The sequence below is a fragment of the Toxorhynchites rutilus genome, chromosome 3 (genome assembly GCF_029784135.1).
Source record: "Toxorhynchites rutilus septentrionalis strain SRP chromosome 3, ASM2978413v1, whole genome shotgun sequence".
NCBI lineage: Eukaryota > Metazoa > Arthropoda > Insecta > Diptera > Culicidae > Toxorhynchites > Toxorhynchites rutilus.
The window spans coordinates 84,991,391-85,007,124 of record NC_073746.1 but is presented as its reverse complement, the minus strand read 5'-3'; the positions used below and the strand labels follow the sequence as shown (position 1 = coordinate 85,007,124).

Here is a 15,734-nt window from a genome sequence, read left to right as displayed (position 1 = left end):
CTCTCGTCCGCGAGAGGACGCTTTTTTGCTCACTCTCCCGGCTAACCAACATCATCATCGGAGGGGAAACCCGGGGGTGATGTGTGACGACAGACGGCGGCATGTTGAGTTCTATGTTCGATGTTTTTTTGGGTTCACTGCGCCACCCATCGCTGTGCGACCCTACGGTCCAAAAATCAGTTTACTTCTGACAGCGTTCGGTTCTAGATGCGCGTTCGCGTCCCTCGAGTCTCGCCGCGTTTTTCGTTCCCGTTTCGTTCAATCGCGGATTCGTCGTAAGTTGTCTTTATGCGCCAACACCACCATCAGCAGCAGCAGCATTCGTTTGTGTTTGGTCGGGGCAAAGTTTTTCGAAGTTTTCAGTGAAAAACAAAACTGGGGGACGTTTCGACCGGAATCCCGGAGGTCGCGCGCGTCCTTAATCGAATCATCGTGAATCGCTGCGGTTTCCGCTGGGGCGCGCACAGCATCAGCACCGGCAGCAGCAATTGGTTCTGTTCTGTGTCACCCAGGATTTTCCCGAGTAGAAGGGATGAGGTTTTTTGTTTTTGGTCGCTCGGAGTGGATTAAAATTCAGTGAAGAGTGGAAATGAAGAATTTCGATTAGCCGGGGTTCCCTTCCGGAGGGAGCGATGCCAAATAGCAGCAGCGGAAGCAGCAGTGTAAAACAGTGGAGAGCAAAATAAATCTAGACCAGAGTGCGACTGCGACTTTTACTCGGTTATTATTGGATTAACGATAATTTGTTTTGATTTTTTGCACACTGTACAACCCCCGACGGAAGGATATATCGCGAGAGGATGAAGATTTTCCGCTTTGACAGTGGACGGTGTGGTTGGCGATGAGTTCGAGAAGAAACAAAAACACCAACCGAAGTGAGGGTGATATTTTTTGTTGTATTTTGGGCGGAAACAAGGTGAAGCCCTGATATCGTCCTTCGTCTGGTCTGGAATCCGGGAAAGGAAGTGAACAAAAGCGAGTGTAAGCTTGCGCTCGGTGTGTAATTCGATAAATGTTGATCGGATTATTGGAAAGTGGTGGAGTGGAGTAATGATAAATATAAAAGTAAATATTGGAAGTGTAGAGTGTGTCGAAACGATCGAAGCATGAAATATTGCATAACAGTGTTTTTAGTGGAGCGAGGTTTTGTGGTAATTGCTGAAGGAAATTTCGAGTAGCTCGTGCATACAAGGTATTTATTTTATTTAGAATGCTTCCAACGATTTGATTTCAAGGGGATTTTTCTTCCATAGTAGCTTTGAAGCATTGATTGAATCTATTAACCTTTGTGGTGGTTAATAATTATTTAACAAAATTCAATTCTTATCTAGGGTAAGTGTACCAATTATGGAGGAGATATGTTACCAACTTACAGAAATTTGCGAATAAATACTCTATTTTAGTTCAAAAGTATACCAAAGTGTACTTTTTCTAGCAGTTTGGACTTTGTTCTTGAAGATTCTCACTGATATTTCCAGGAATAATCGAATGAATTGTGTAAAAACAATGTTTGAAAATGTCACTTCCATGTACTCATTATGGTGATAGTATTCCTGTAGTTTCATAATAAATGTACCTATTATGGTAATAGTCGGTGTCACATGGAAAAAAATGGTAATAGGATTCAAATAATACTTCAATGATAATTTTTAATTAAAACTTTGCCTCTGAATCTTATTCCTAGTATGCAATACTGTGTCGTCAATTCTACACTCGACAACAAACTATGGGAACAAAGCGCGAATTCGAAATTTTTCAGTGATTTTAGAAATGTTGTAAAAAAAAAAAAAAAAAAAAAATCAACGCATGAAGATAAGATATACGTCATTTCGAAGCATCAAATTTTAAGTTTTGAAATGTAGTACTTGAATGTTTCTATCTTGTTGTTTGTAGGTGTAGTGGATAATAATATTGGAAATAAAGAAAAAAATGAAACGATTTTTTCTGTTTGCAGAGATTTTGTAGATTAACACAGTATTTTATTAACCATGTCAATAATGAATCCAATTAACCTTATCAATCAGCATTCATTTGATTTCAAGAATGCTCCTGCAGGTCATTTAACTACAGGAAAAAGTTTTGATGGAATGATAAATTTCCCTTTCTATAATGAAGAATTTTTTAAAAATGCGATTATTCTCTAATCAGAATACAGTTTTTAAAACTCCAATAAATTTGGCAATTTGTTGCTTTGACGAAAAAAATGTACTCGTCTACCATGAACCGTCTACGAAGATCTTGTTCGCTCACACGACTACTTGCTGGAGGAAACTGCTTCTGGAGTACGGAACGAAAATCCGGAATTGCGTCGCATAAAACTAGAGGTTGTCCTGGATCTGTGTATAACATTCAGCATAGTTGTGTAGTGTTCAAGCCTTTCAAAAGTTTTACGCGCCTGGTCGATTATTACGGAACGGTGTGATCCGTGGGTTTGATGATAAATATTCACTAACTTTGAAGAGCAGAGCATGTCGAGAAACTGGAAAACCTCGATCCTGCATATTATATATATCGGATATTGTCTTTCAGCGCAGCCAGGGTACTTGGTTTACCAGTGTATACCTTGGATTTTAAATATCCCCATAAAAAAAAGTCAGGAGGCGTCAAATCAGGTAATCTCGGTGGCCAGTCATAATCGCCGTTTTTCGATATTAATCTTCCGGGGAACATTTCGCGCAATAATTTGGTCGTGGCAGCCGCTGTATGGCATGTAGCACCGTCCTGTTGGAACCAGTAATTGTCCAATTCATTTTCACGAACAAATGGCAATAAAAAATCGGTTATCATTGTCCGATAACGCTCCCCATTCACGGTTACCGTTGCTCCATTTTCGTTTTCAAAGAAGTACGGGCCGATGACTTTATCGGCATAAATGCCACACCACACAGTAACTTTTTGGTCGTAAAGTAGCATAAAACCGACAATTTTGTTTATTTACTCCTCCATTCAAGTTGAAATGCGCCTCATCAGACATTATGATTTTTTGCCAAAAGTCACGTTCATTTTTGGCCGTGGTAACGTGCACCCGTGGCCGAGTGGTTAGCGTCATAACTAACATGCCGGGTGTTCGGGTTCGATTCCCGTTCTGGTCGGGGGAATTTTTCGTCAAAGAAATTTCCTCCGACTTGCACTGTGATCACGCGTATTCTAGAGCTTGCCACTCAGAATGCATTCAAGGCGTGTTATTTGGCATAGAAATCTTAACTAAGTACTAATAAAAATGACGCAAGTAATACTACGTTGAGACGGCGAAGTTCCTCTAGGAACGTTAGTGCCATTGAAGAAGAAGAAGAAGAACGTGCGACGTGGTAAGTCAGATGGGTTAAGTTGTTGAGCCATTTGAATTTTATACGGAAACATTTTCAAATCAACACGAATTATGCGTCGGAGAGTGGTTCGAGCGATGCCTAACTCTTGCGAACGATGGCGACCTGATGTCGATGGAGTCTCTGCAACACTGACTCGAACGGCATCAATATTCTCGTCGAAACGTCTTGGTCGTTGTCTGGACAGATGACTGGCATTACCAACACTACCAGACGATATAAATTTGGCATATAATCGACGTATAGTGTTGTCTCCAGGCGATGTTTTAACTTTATTTTTATTTTTCCACGCACGTTTAGTTAACACAATTGAGAAGTTATTTTGAATGTACAGCTGAACAATTTCAGCGCGTTGTTTAGGTGTGTATTGTTCCATGGTTAAAATTGTGCTGAAATGACGCTTCCAACGCGGTATGACATTTGTTAATCTGACATCTCTGCCAAAAGTTATGGGGTTGCCAGATGCTTCCACTTTAAATGGCCCACCCTGTAGTAGACTATGGAATCCCGATTTTTTTTCAGCTAGTGTAAATCTTCATTCCGGATTTGACAGCCTGAACGCATCGTGAAATCGTTTCCTCGGAGTATTTTTTACGTGAAACTTCATTTCGTTGAGGTGACATACTGCAAAACGTAAAATAATCGTTGATAATTATTTCTAGATGTACAGTAGAACCCTGATCATTCACGAAAGTGCGTTCCATAGTAATTCTATAGAGCTTCCCGAGATAATCGGGGTTCCACTGTATAACCATACAATACTTATAATTACCTGAAGCTTTCGTGGTGAAAATAAAACCGTTATTCATAAAGTTGAAAAAAAAAAACAAACAACCAAACAATGCACCGACCGCGAAAAATAGTGATGTTTCGTATGTTACGATGATCACAACAATGCAACTTGCGCATGCTACGATTATGGGTCAGATGTTAAATTGTACCAATTATGGTGAATACCAATGAGGTACATATAGAGGTGGAGCAGTAGGCGAAGTGTATCTGTATTGGCAAGCAAAATACCGTGTCGTAATTATTTGTATTCAATATGAAATGTATATGGTAAAAACAAGACAATGTTGAAAGTACTCACGGTTGCATGACAGTTTGAGCCAAAATTCTCGTGAAATCATTCAACTGGTTGTTTTTTAACAGATGACAATTATATCGTGGCTTATTTCGATTATTCATGTGGTAAAAAGGTCCAGAGAGCAGTCGTATGCTTAGTTCTCGAAAGCTGTAACATTTTCGGGGAACTTTGATAAAATGGCGATTATCATCTCACAACATACACACCGACACTGAGAGCCTTCGGAACATCAACGGTAAAATAATGAAACTTCGTTTGTTTCTATGAACGTGGGGGAGTGAAAACGGCACATGGAAATATCACTTTTATCCGTCTTTTTGGACGTGATTTCACAAATATTCACTCCACACTATCACATTAGCCTCATATTCAGCGGGAGCTCTACTAACATTTATGTTTTTAATTGATAAATTACTTCCTGAAAATAGCATGGATGCGGTAGGCAATCAAATACAACGACTGACGTCACTATTTGTGAAATAGTTATGGCAGCGCATGCTATGTCGCTCGAAACTCGACCATCTTCATTACCTTTTTTCCAGGACATTGGGTGAATACCTAATACAAAAATGCAATTGCAATTGCACAGCGTGAAAACGTTAGGTTTTCGTACAACCATAATAGGAACAGGGCAGCTTTCGATTTTACGATAATTGGCACATACAGGGTAACTTCGATGTAACGTACATTTCACTTTCAAAATTGTACGTTGTATCGAATTGTACGTTATATCTAAGCAGAATAAAGATCTCACAAACGTAGCCTATAATACATTATTGCGTTGCTGTGTTGATGAAGTTTATGAGTAAATTCAATTAGAAGACGAAGCCAGTCTTTCTCATGACGTTTCCCTTCGTACTGTTGATTAAAGCTTGATTCATTTAGAATCCGCAATCACAAATTCAGCTGTATTTCGGGATTGATTGATGGTACAAAACATGTTTTAGCATCATAATACAGATAATTCATTGTTCTTTCAGAAAAAAAAATCAAAAATATTTTCCTTTACACTTTGGAAATGTGTACGTTATATCGAGATAAAATGGACGTTAAATTGAGTGAAGATATATCGAGGGTACGTTATATCGAAGTTCCCCTGTAGATGTACCAATTATGGTAATCCAAAAATGCATGTTTGTTTCGATAAAATCATATAAAGGGTGTCCACGATGAAATTGCCACACTATGAAATTGCTCTAACTTTTTAACCGTTGGGTAGAATTTAATGAAAATTTGGTTGGGTTTAGTTCATAGTGCATTGTTTACATCCTGCAAGTTTTAAAGTCATGTGATCAAAGCTCGCGGAAATGGAGTCGAAAGAACAGCTCGTGCGTGATAAAATCTTTCATCACGAGAACAAGGATCCCTCGCATCGTTCCATCGCTAAAACGTTGGGAATCGCGAATTCCACGGTGTCGCGAGTGATTAAGCGGTTCGAGAAACGATTGTCCATCGATCGGAAGCCCAGAAGTGAAGGAAAAAGTATTCCGTACAACACCAAAAATCACAACCGCGTAGTTGGGGCCTTCAACCGAAACCCGAACGCCTCCGTTCCGGATGTGGCTAAGAAGCTGCACCTAAGCCGAAGTTTTGGCCTTCTGGACAGGCTGGGCTTCGAACGTTCAAGGTACAAAAGGCCCCTAATCGCGACGAGAAGCAGAACAAGTCCGCCAAAACCCGTGCCAGGAAGTTGTACCTCAACATGCTGACGAAAGTTGAATGCTGCATCATGGACGACGAAACATTAGTGAAGGCCGACTTCAAACAGATCCCCGGCAACCGGTTTTTCACGGCCAATGATAAGTTCAGCGTGGTTGGCAAGCCAACTGCACGTGTGGGAAGCGGCGTGCACCTTTCGTGACCCAGGCTGCTTCCTCTCCTGAAGGCCCACAACGTCCCAACAATCTTCTGGCGGACAATAAGGTCAATTTCTTGCCGAAAATGTTCAACCCTCTCAACACTCCGGAGCTCCGCCCCATCGAGAAGTACTGGGCGCTTATGAAGCAGCACCTTCTTAAACGACCTAAGGTAGTGAAGACAGTCGAGGAACTGAAGAAAGTATGGGTTTACATGCAAAAAACGGTTGATTCACAGGTTGTGCAGAATCTTATGGCCGGGGTTAAGGCCAAGGTGTGGGCATTTGCGTATGGACTGTAAATAAAATACGAGTAAAATGGTAAAATGAAGTTTAATAGTTATTTTTCAATCCCTGAAAATTTGATGGCAATCGGATGAAAACTCGAGTTTTGAGAATCAATTTTGTGTGTGGCAATTTCATCGTGGACACCCTTTGAATTGGTCGAACCACAACATAAAGAAGGTTGTACTGTATGCGTCTACACTGTGTTTGTATCAAAACACAGCCTTAAAATCCAATTATTTTGACCGCATATTCCTTAGCAAAATGCTAAGAAGCAAGCATCAATACGACACACGACACATTTTCAAAGTGAGTTTTTCTACAAAAAAAAAACAATATTTCGCATGGAATCAAGTATCAAAATCGACAAAGAAGTGATTTCTGATGTTTAAAAATCATACTAGAGTCTTTAAAAATAAGACATGTTTTCTAAAATAATATAAAAACTCACTCGTATTACCGTAATAGGTACTATTGCGATGATAGCTACTTCTACCCTATATAAATGAAAATGGATCACCAAATGTGTTGTTAAGTGCGAAATCCGAGGAAGGAATCATCCGATTTGAGCCTTCTTTATTTTGTTTTATTCGTCTTTGCACGTAGATCAATTTTTTGATCTTGAAAGTTTCGAAAACTTTGAGGGAGTTTTCGACAAAAATAACCTTCCTATGTTCTACAATGATCATTGTTAGTTCAATTGGATGTCACGTTTGCGAAATTAACCTTCGTGTTCCGTTGGTGTGAAGTGAAAATGGCAATGTATTCTCAGGTGGGGTAACATGCTTTGAAAATAAATATTATGAATAAAAATTTACTTTTCTGTATCATACCTGTATTGCATGTAACGCAAAAAAAACATTTTATTTGCAAGTGAATCAAGAATTTTGAGAGAAAATTGTAGTAGAAGAGAAATTGTGAATGGCCAATCAAAAGATCCAGCAAGAAGAGTTCTGCGATTGAAGCCACGAACGTTCACTTAGTGAGAAAAAGTGAATGTTCGAAAGAATTCATATAAAAAATCAATTTTGGGCCGGACAAAGTTCGCCGGGTCAGCTAGCGTACACAGTAAACAGAGATTGTTATTAGGAAGATATTATGAAGATCAGAAGTAGTCAAGAAGCACTGAAGTTCAATCATAATTTTCCTCCTAAGTTGAAATTGTTGAAAGTTGAAAATAGTGCATTTGTACGAATGAATGAAATTTTTCACACAGATTTGATTTGGAAGATTTGGGAGTAATTTCCACCACCATAAAAAATTGTTTCCGTCAAGAGTGTCTCCTTTGTAAGGCATATGCATTGTGGGTGTGCTCCCGTGGCCGAGTGGTTAGCGTCAAACCTAACATGCCGGGGGTTCGGGTTCGATTCCCGTTCTGGTCGGGGAAATTTTTCTTCAAAGAAATTTCCTCTGACTTGCACTGTGGTCACGCGTATTCTAGAGCTTGCCACTCAGAATGCATTCAAGGCGTGTTATTTGGCATAGAAATCTCAACTAAGTACTAATAAAAATGACGCAAGTAATACTACGTTGAGACGGCGGAGTTCCTCTAGGAACGTTAGTGCCATATAAGAAGAAGAAGAAGAAGAATGCATTGTGGGTATGAAATTTGTAGCTCGATTGTATAGGAAAACTGTTCATGAAAGAGTCATTTCGCAATGATGTCCATACACAAAATATGAAAGTTCATGGATTATTCATAATTTGGTGTATTTTTTCAAGGTACATATTATTTCCCAAGTGCATTCCTTTACAAAGACAGAAATAGTTTCCTGGAACTCACTCTTAAACAGTTTTTCTGCACAACCTACGGTTCCCAGCAAAATTCTTCGAAAATAGAGTTCAAAATATAGTTTTAAATTCGAAGTAATGAATAATCTGTCGATATTTTGCATATTTTAATTTTTTGCATTTTTTTAGGATCCTTTAATTAACATAAGACATAAGACAGTTAATTTTGATATGATTTTCTGTGGTTCAAAATCCACCCCGAAGTAAAACAAATTTCAAACAAAACTTTTATTTCTTTTAAACTTTTTCTTATTTCTTCTTACGGTTTACAAATGTGAAACTCCAAAGTTCTTTTTGTTAGTATGACACAACATATCCACTTCATGTTTTCAGCTAAACATTAAGCAAAAATGAAGAAAAACAAAAAATCGTGGAACTGGCGTGGTGGTAACATTCGTACCTCTCACAATAAAGGTCACGTGTTCCATTCTCACTCCCGACGTTCCTCCGAACTGGATGTAAAGAGACGAACCAGCCAAAAGTGTTGAAAGTCGCTATAATGCGAAAAAAAAAAATCAAAATAAATGTTTTGTACTCAATGTGATCTTCATTGGCCTCAATTACCAATTGACGTATTTCGCACCAACTCGTCTATGGGATTGGCATGACCCTCTCAGAACTCAATGAAACTTTCTGGGCGTGAAGACCTTACTTTATTAGGCAACTTGGCATACTTGGCGGTCAAATTCAAGCACTGACATGTACTTAGCCCATGCTGAAGCAATCCGCGCCATTTTTGATCATATCGATGACACTGATTTTGTTATGGCGCTGGGTGACTACAATCTCCCATACCTGAGATGGCAGTTTGATGAAGATTTAAACGGCTACACGCCTATCAACGCATCTTCAGAACAAGAGTTGACACTCATCGAATCACTGCTCGTTTATGGACTAACACAGATTAATCGCTTCATAAACTCTAATCAGCGGTTACTGGATTTAGCCTTCGTCAATGCACCAGACGACATGGATATAATTGAACCTTCTCAACCTCTTCTAACAGCTGATCCTCATCATAAGCCGTTCATCATTTCGCTTGACGTTTGCAGCGGTGAGTTGCAAAACAACACGGAGCAACAAACCGATATGACGACTATGAACTTCAGACGCTGTAACTTCGAGTCATTAAATAACGCTACTGCTTCTCTCGACTGGCAAGCCACCTTGGTAGATAACTCGGTAGATTCAGCTGAATCAACCTTCTACGGTAAACTATCTGAAGTATTCAATGTGCATGTCCCGCGTGTACGACGTAAGCCTGACATATGAATGCGAAAGCCCTGGTGGACCCTGGCGGATCTTCGTCATATGAGGAATGTGCTTCGGAAAACAAGAAAACGACATCACTCTTCGTAACATTGAAATAGCATACACGGATCTTCTCGCTGAAACCCACAGAATATATATGCATAGAGTTCAGCAGAATCTGAAGGAAAATCCGGCATCCTTCTGGAAGTATGTGAGGTTACCGAAAACGAATACAATGATACCGCACAATGTGGAATTTAACGGAGCTACTACTAGTTCAAATAGCGAAGCAGCCCAACTCTTCGCCAACTTCTTCCAGGTTGTTTTTAGCACAGCGATGCCCGAGATGTATCCAGGATGCTTTCGGCATATTCCAACGTACGACATAAATATTCCCTCAATCACATTCTCACCCGACGAAGTTCAAAAAGCGCTCGAAAATATTGATGTGTCTAAGCAGTGTTTGGATTTCGATCAAAATCAAATGATACACAATGTGTCATGCAAGTAAACTCTCACGAACATATAACCAAATATGAGAGGATCATTCAGATACTTGTATGAATGTCAGCAATCACTTTTGTAACATTTAGTGATTAAACTAAGAGAGGAACGAAGACTGTTGTTTGCATACTCGAGTTGTATCAACCATGGCACACTATTTTCGAAGCCTGCATACAAGTTTGAACCGCATATATCGTCTCATTTTACTATAGCGAAACCCACTGCACAGACAAGTGTAAAGCAATAAATGATACAAGAAAAATTACGTCATCATTACGTCACCATTTGCGGAGAGCAGCGAATAGGAAAAGAGATAAAACGCGAGAGTTTTTGCTTCTCACTGGAGCGGTGTTGCTAGTAAAACTATGCGGTCTATATGAATATACACATTTCAAGGGATAGCGGCGTTAAAAATGGAAAATATAATCTGACTACCCTTCCCTTAGCCTCTATCGAGCTAAATAATCATATAGTTTGCACTCTCTGAGACTTCAAAATCAGGATCTGCTACATTAGCTGAATATGAATCTTTCGCTTTGCGTTGTCCGTACGATCCTGCTGTTTCATGATGTATGGAGGGGTCGGTATGCATATGTTAGAGGCAAAGAAGAAAATAAGCTTTCTGCACCGAAAGCGTATATGATAGCTTTGCTTGCAAGCTGGTGTGCAATGAAGTGCGAGCCGATGCAGAGTTGTCTCGTTCTCTTTTGTGTCGTGATTTGCAGCACATAACAACAATAGAATACCGCTGGGGGAAATGTTTCCTGAAAGATCATATTTGAACGAACGAAAGCGATTTTTTCAATGAGTGGATCATTTGGCAAACACTGTGTCTAAGGGAGCTGGAGTTGATGGACTGCCACCGCTATTTCTCAAGCATTGTGCCTCCTCATTGGCTTTTCCTGTTGCTTGTTTATTCAATAAGTCACTCTTTGAGAAGACATTTCCGAAGATTTGAAAAGCAGCTCGAATTGTTCCGATCCACAAATCGGGCAGTACTCACCGCGTCGAAAATTACCGTGGAATATCGATTCTATGCTCACTTAGCAAGGTTTTTGAAACCATGATTCATGCTATACTGTACAGAGCTGCGCACTCGCTGATATCAGAGGAACAACGCGGATTTGTACAGCACAGATCAACGACAACAAACCTAATGTGTTACACTCGCGATCTATTTGATGAAGTCGAGAACAGAAACCAGGTTGATTCCATTTACGTCGACTTTTCCAAAGCATTCGACACTGTTCCGCATGAGTACTTCATTGAGACAACCGTCTTATATTTCACACAAAAAGTCATCCCTTCATATTTGAATGATTGAATCTCTTTTTATCTGAAATACCAAAAAAAAAATCTTCTTTGAAGATACCTCCTATACGCGATTGCTAGTACACCCATACTTCGCTTTACGGCCTAGATACATTCCACGAAACTTGCCCGCAAAGCGAAAAGCCGTATAAGGAATCAATTATTTTAATACAAATTCATACAAATTCAATCGGATCGGTTTCAATTTTATTGAATATACGACATGGTTTATCATTTAAAAAGCATTTTATCTTTCATTTTAATCAAAAACACCTACACATAACACATCACACACATAACAAGTACATATATTTGTACATAAAATAATAACAGACTCCGAAAACTGACAATAATCGATAAACAGATATGAAATAATTTCATATTACTTTAAATATGTGTATGTATACAGCAATTCAACGCCCAACCGATATAGTTGTTCTCAGATTTTCGTTAAAATTTGTAGTTTCGTTCCTTATCACAAAATATTAGACTCGTATTTTTTTTATTTTTTATTTTTTAGGGTGGTCCAACAAATGATTTTTTCCTATTTTTCCAAATATCTCTTGAATGGCGTTAACGTTCCCCGTGGAAATTTTTGCCGTCTCAACGTATGCATTAATTAGCATCATTTATTGATACTTAGTTGAGATTTCTTAAGCCAAATAACACGCCTTGAATGTATTCCCAGGGGCAAGCTCTAGAATACGCGTGACCACAGTGCAAGTCGAAGGAAATTTCTTTGACGAAAAATCCTCCGACTAGAACGGAAATCGAACCCGAACACCCGGCATGATAATGTTAGACGCTAACCACTCGGTCACGGGTACACATTATTTTTCTAAATATGAAATCATCTGAAATTTTTAAATTAAAAAAAAAGTTAATTTTGGGATAAAAGGGGAAAAAGTCGGACCACCCAAAGATGGAAATGGGCACCCTAATGAAAAAAATAAAAAAACGGGTCGAATATTTTTCGACAAGGAATAAAACTACAAAACTCCCAAAACCACTATATCGATTCGGCATGGAATGGCTGTATATCGACATCGAAAAAAGGTTTTTCGCCGTTATGGCGAATCATTTTAGACCGTAAATCGAAAATGTGCCCCAATTGAAGAGGGTCGTTGTAGCGAAATGCCGTATAGCGGGGTATGGGTTCAGAACATAAAACACATTGCAGAGAGTTCATTTTTTTTTGAGAACACTGTGTGCAGCTATTTTTAAATAATGTTTAAATTCAATAAAGTTTCTTCCAACTTCACCACTTATACAAAAATAGTGATTCAAATGTGCGCTCCAGTTTATTTGAAGAGCTTTCATTCATCAATTCATTCGAAATTTCTTAGTAATATCAACTTGTTTTGCCATGAGTCTACTGTTTATCGGAATAGTTTAATAAAATAGAATTTTTTTAAGAAAAAATCGCATGAATTTTCTTTTTTTTTTTTTGAAAAATAACTTCTTCCAAATTGTTGATCGTCTGCTGTTTATCGGCATAATTTAATAACCACAGATTTCCCACAACGGTGTTTAATCTTATGATCATGGAGGCCAAATAACTATTCCTTTAACAATGGTCCTGTCCAACAACTGTTATTTCCTGGCCGCACTATTTTTGAAAACATTCAAGAGAAAAACGGACCAATGATTCCAGCACAAGCGCATAGAACAGTGACTTTCTTAGGACACAACGGAATCTCGACAGCCCGAAGATTATGTTCATTCCAAATGAGGCGCTCTGCTTATTAGAAGAAATATACTGCCCTTATCAGAACATAACCAGATTTGTAAACTGGACTTGCTGAGCTTTATTTGTTTTATTCTCTTTCGCGTATGACAGCAATGTTAGTGGAATTCATACCAATTTTTAGCTTAAACTTCGGCAAAAACTTCAAAATATTTCACATGATAAGATAAGTCTCAGGCGAGTTTATGGAAGGACTGTGCCCTGTTGGAAAAATCTTGTTCAAAAATTGAGTTCTATATTAGAAACTTTTGTATCTTAAAACAATAAGACCGCTGGATTTTGGGCCCCATTTTTTTTAAATAATGTCAATTATTTAGGATACGTTCATATGACCAAAATATCGAAATTAAAATTGGTCATTTGATGATAATAGTTCATATTCTGGCTAGTTATCAACTTATGTACAAAGTTTTCAAAAACATTGGAAACGGTCGGGTAAAAATCAGAAAATCGGCTGGCTAATTTGGCAAAGAATAGCTACAACATATATGTTACAATAGCAACAGATATATGTTAATATTCTTCGTGAAAATCTCGAGTTTATTAAAGTTGATCAAAACGGATATGGGAAATCATGGTTTCATGGTTTGTTTTTTTTTGTTCGTATTGTATTAGTTCCTCCACGAAGCACCTAATTGCAGACCCCATAAAAGCCCGCGTCAATAACATCAGAGTGGCAAATAAGTGCATTTATATTGATGCCTCAGTGCGGACCTGGAAGAATCATGATACGCCGCACCTGAAAAACCGTGAGGAGTATCTGTCAAAAAGTCTTTCAAAAGTACACAAATATGAATAAAGGTTACATCAATTGCTCAAAACCCCAACTACGTGTAGGATTATTCTTCGATTTCTAAGATTATTCCTTTTTTCCACCTATTGACGTAGGACTACGTCTTTCATTTCTATACTGGGGTGTAGGTTCAAAGTTTCGAAAATGAAAGCGTTACGCTGAAGAACGAAATTTTAATAATAATTAATAATAGCTCCTAAACAACCTGAACGAAATGATATGATAAACACTTCATTCGGAAGATAAAATGTCTACGCGTTATATACTTGTTACTTTTTGATCTTCTTCTTGAATGGCGTTAACGTTCCCTGTGGAACTTTTGCCGTCTCAACGTATGCATTAATTAGCGTCATTTATTAATACTTAGTTGAGATTTCTTAAGCCAAATAACACGCCTTGAATGTATTCCGAGGGGCAAGCTCTTGAATACGCGTGACCACAGTGCAAGTCGAAAGAAATTTCTTTGACGAAAAATCCTCCGGCCAGAACGGGAATCGAACCCGAACACCCGGCATGACAATGTGAGACGCAAACCACTCGGCCACGGGTGCACGTTACTTTTTGATCCAAAAACTTATTTCAATAGCCCTAAAATTGCTTTGAAAACAGGCTATTGAAATCACCAGTCGGTATATAAGCGAGCGCCGCTCGGAAATCCACTCAGTTATAATTGAACAGCGATTGGAGCATGTGGTCGCTGTTGTGATGAAGCTCTTCGTTTATCATGAAAGCGCGGCTGAACGGTGTCACCAAGAGACCTGTTTGTGCACCGTAGGCCAATTCATCGAAAGAAGAGTAATATCATAATGAAAAGGCGACCAAGAAAGTACAATTTGTTTTGTGATTTTTCAATCAAGTGCAATTAACAGGAAAGCTTCTGAAGATTATTCTTCCGCATCAGTAGAATATTTGCGTATTCAATATTCGATGTGTAAAATGAAAAATGGAAAACTTTTCGCATCGTGATTATTGTTCAGTCGCAAATATGCAACAGCCAAATGAAACTATCCATGAATATATGATACGACAATGTATGTTAGGGATGTGGGAAAATTGTCTTCAGAAACTTTATCTCGATTGAAAACCGGACATCTCGAGTGATTCGGCATCCCTGTTGTTCTCACTTGGACGAGGCAGAAGAGTAAGAAACCAGTTGTCATGTCTTTCCTTAGACAACACCCTCTCTCGATTCTTAACCAACAAAAAGCATTTCTAGGTGATGTTCCAGTTGCGAGATGCATTCATTCTTCGTGGGGACACCGACAGGGCAACATCATTGCTGCACGTGCTGGACGGCGAGGGATCGAGTGCCTTTCTTAAGGCAATGAGGGTGGAGGTGTAGTGCTGGAAGGGTAAAATTTACCGCGGGCCTTTTTCAAGGCTAGCGACGAATGAACTGAAAAAGTTTAAAGTCTATATAATTCATTACCTGACCTGACCTGACCAAAATGCATTCAGTATGTTTCGAGCTGTGAGGGAGCGCAGGAGGGCAGAAAAAACCGTATTGTTACGACCAGCATCGAAAATTGTTCCTGCTTGGAGCAGCATTAGAGCAGCCGCCACACACGCGCACATACACGCGCGCAACTCTTTTTGTTTGGTGGCTATCGAGTTAGCATTAACCACTAGCGGGAATCGTGCGATGAGAAGAAACCGAAAAGATGTCATCATTGCTGAAAAATAATCTGCCAGTTCTCCTTAGAATTGTAAATTAGATTCAAGCGAAAGAGTTAATTTTATTATTTTCTATCCATATAATACTTCGAACAAATACATTTTGTTTC

The 15,734-nt window shown here is 38.9% G+C and overlaps 1 protein-coding gene across 3 annotated transcripts in view; it reads left to right on the top strand.

Annotated features, from left to right (window-relative positions):
- Positions 1-15,734, top strand: part of LOC129780437 (toll-like receptor 3) — an 841,421-nt gene that overhangs the window by 488,986 nt on the left and 336,701 nt on the right. For 2 of the 3 annotated variants that reach the window (XM_055788714.1, XM_055788715.1), the window contains exon 1: positions 198-1,192. The exons of the other annotated variant lie outside the window; for it this stretch is intronic. The gene's annotated coding sequence lies outside the window, so the exon portion shown is untranslated. Of the gene's footprint in view, positions 1-197; positions 1,193-15,734 lie in introns of those variants that run through there. 3 annotated transcript variants of the gene reach the window in all.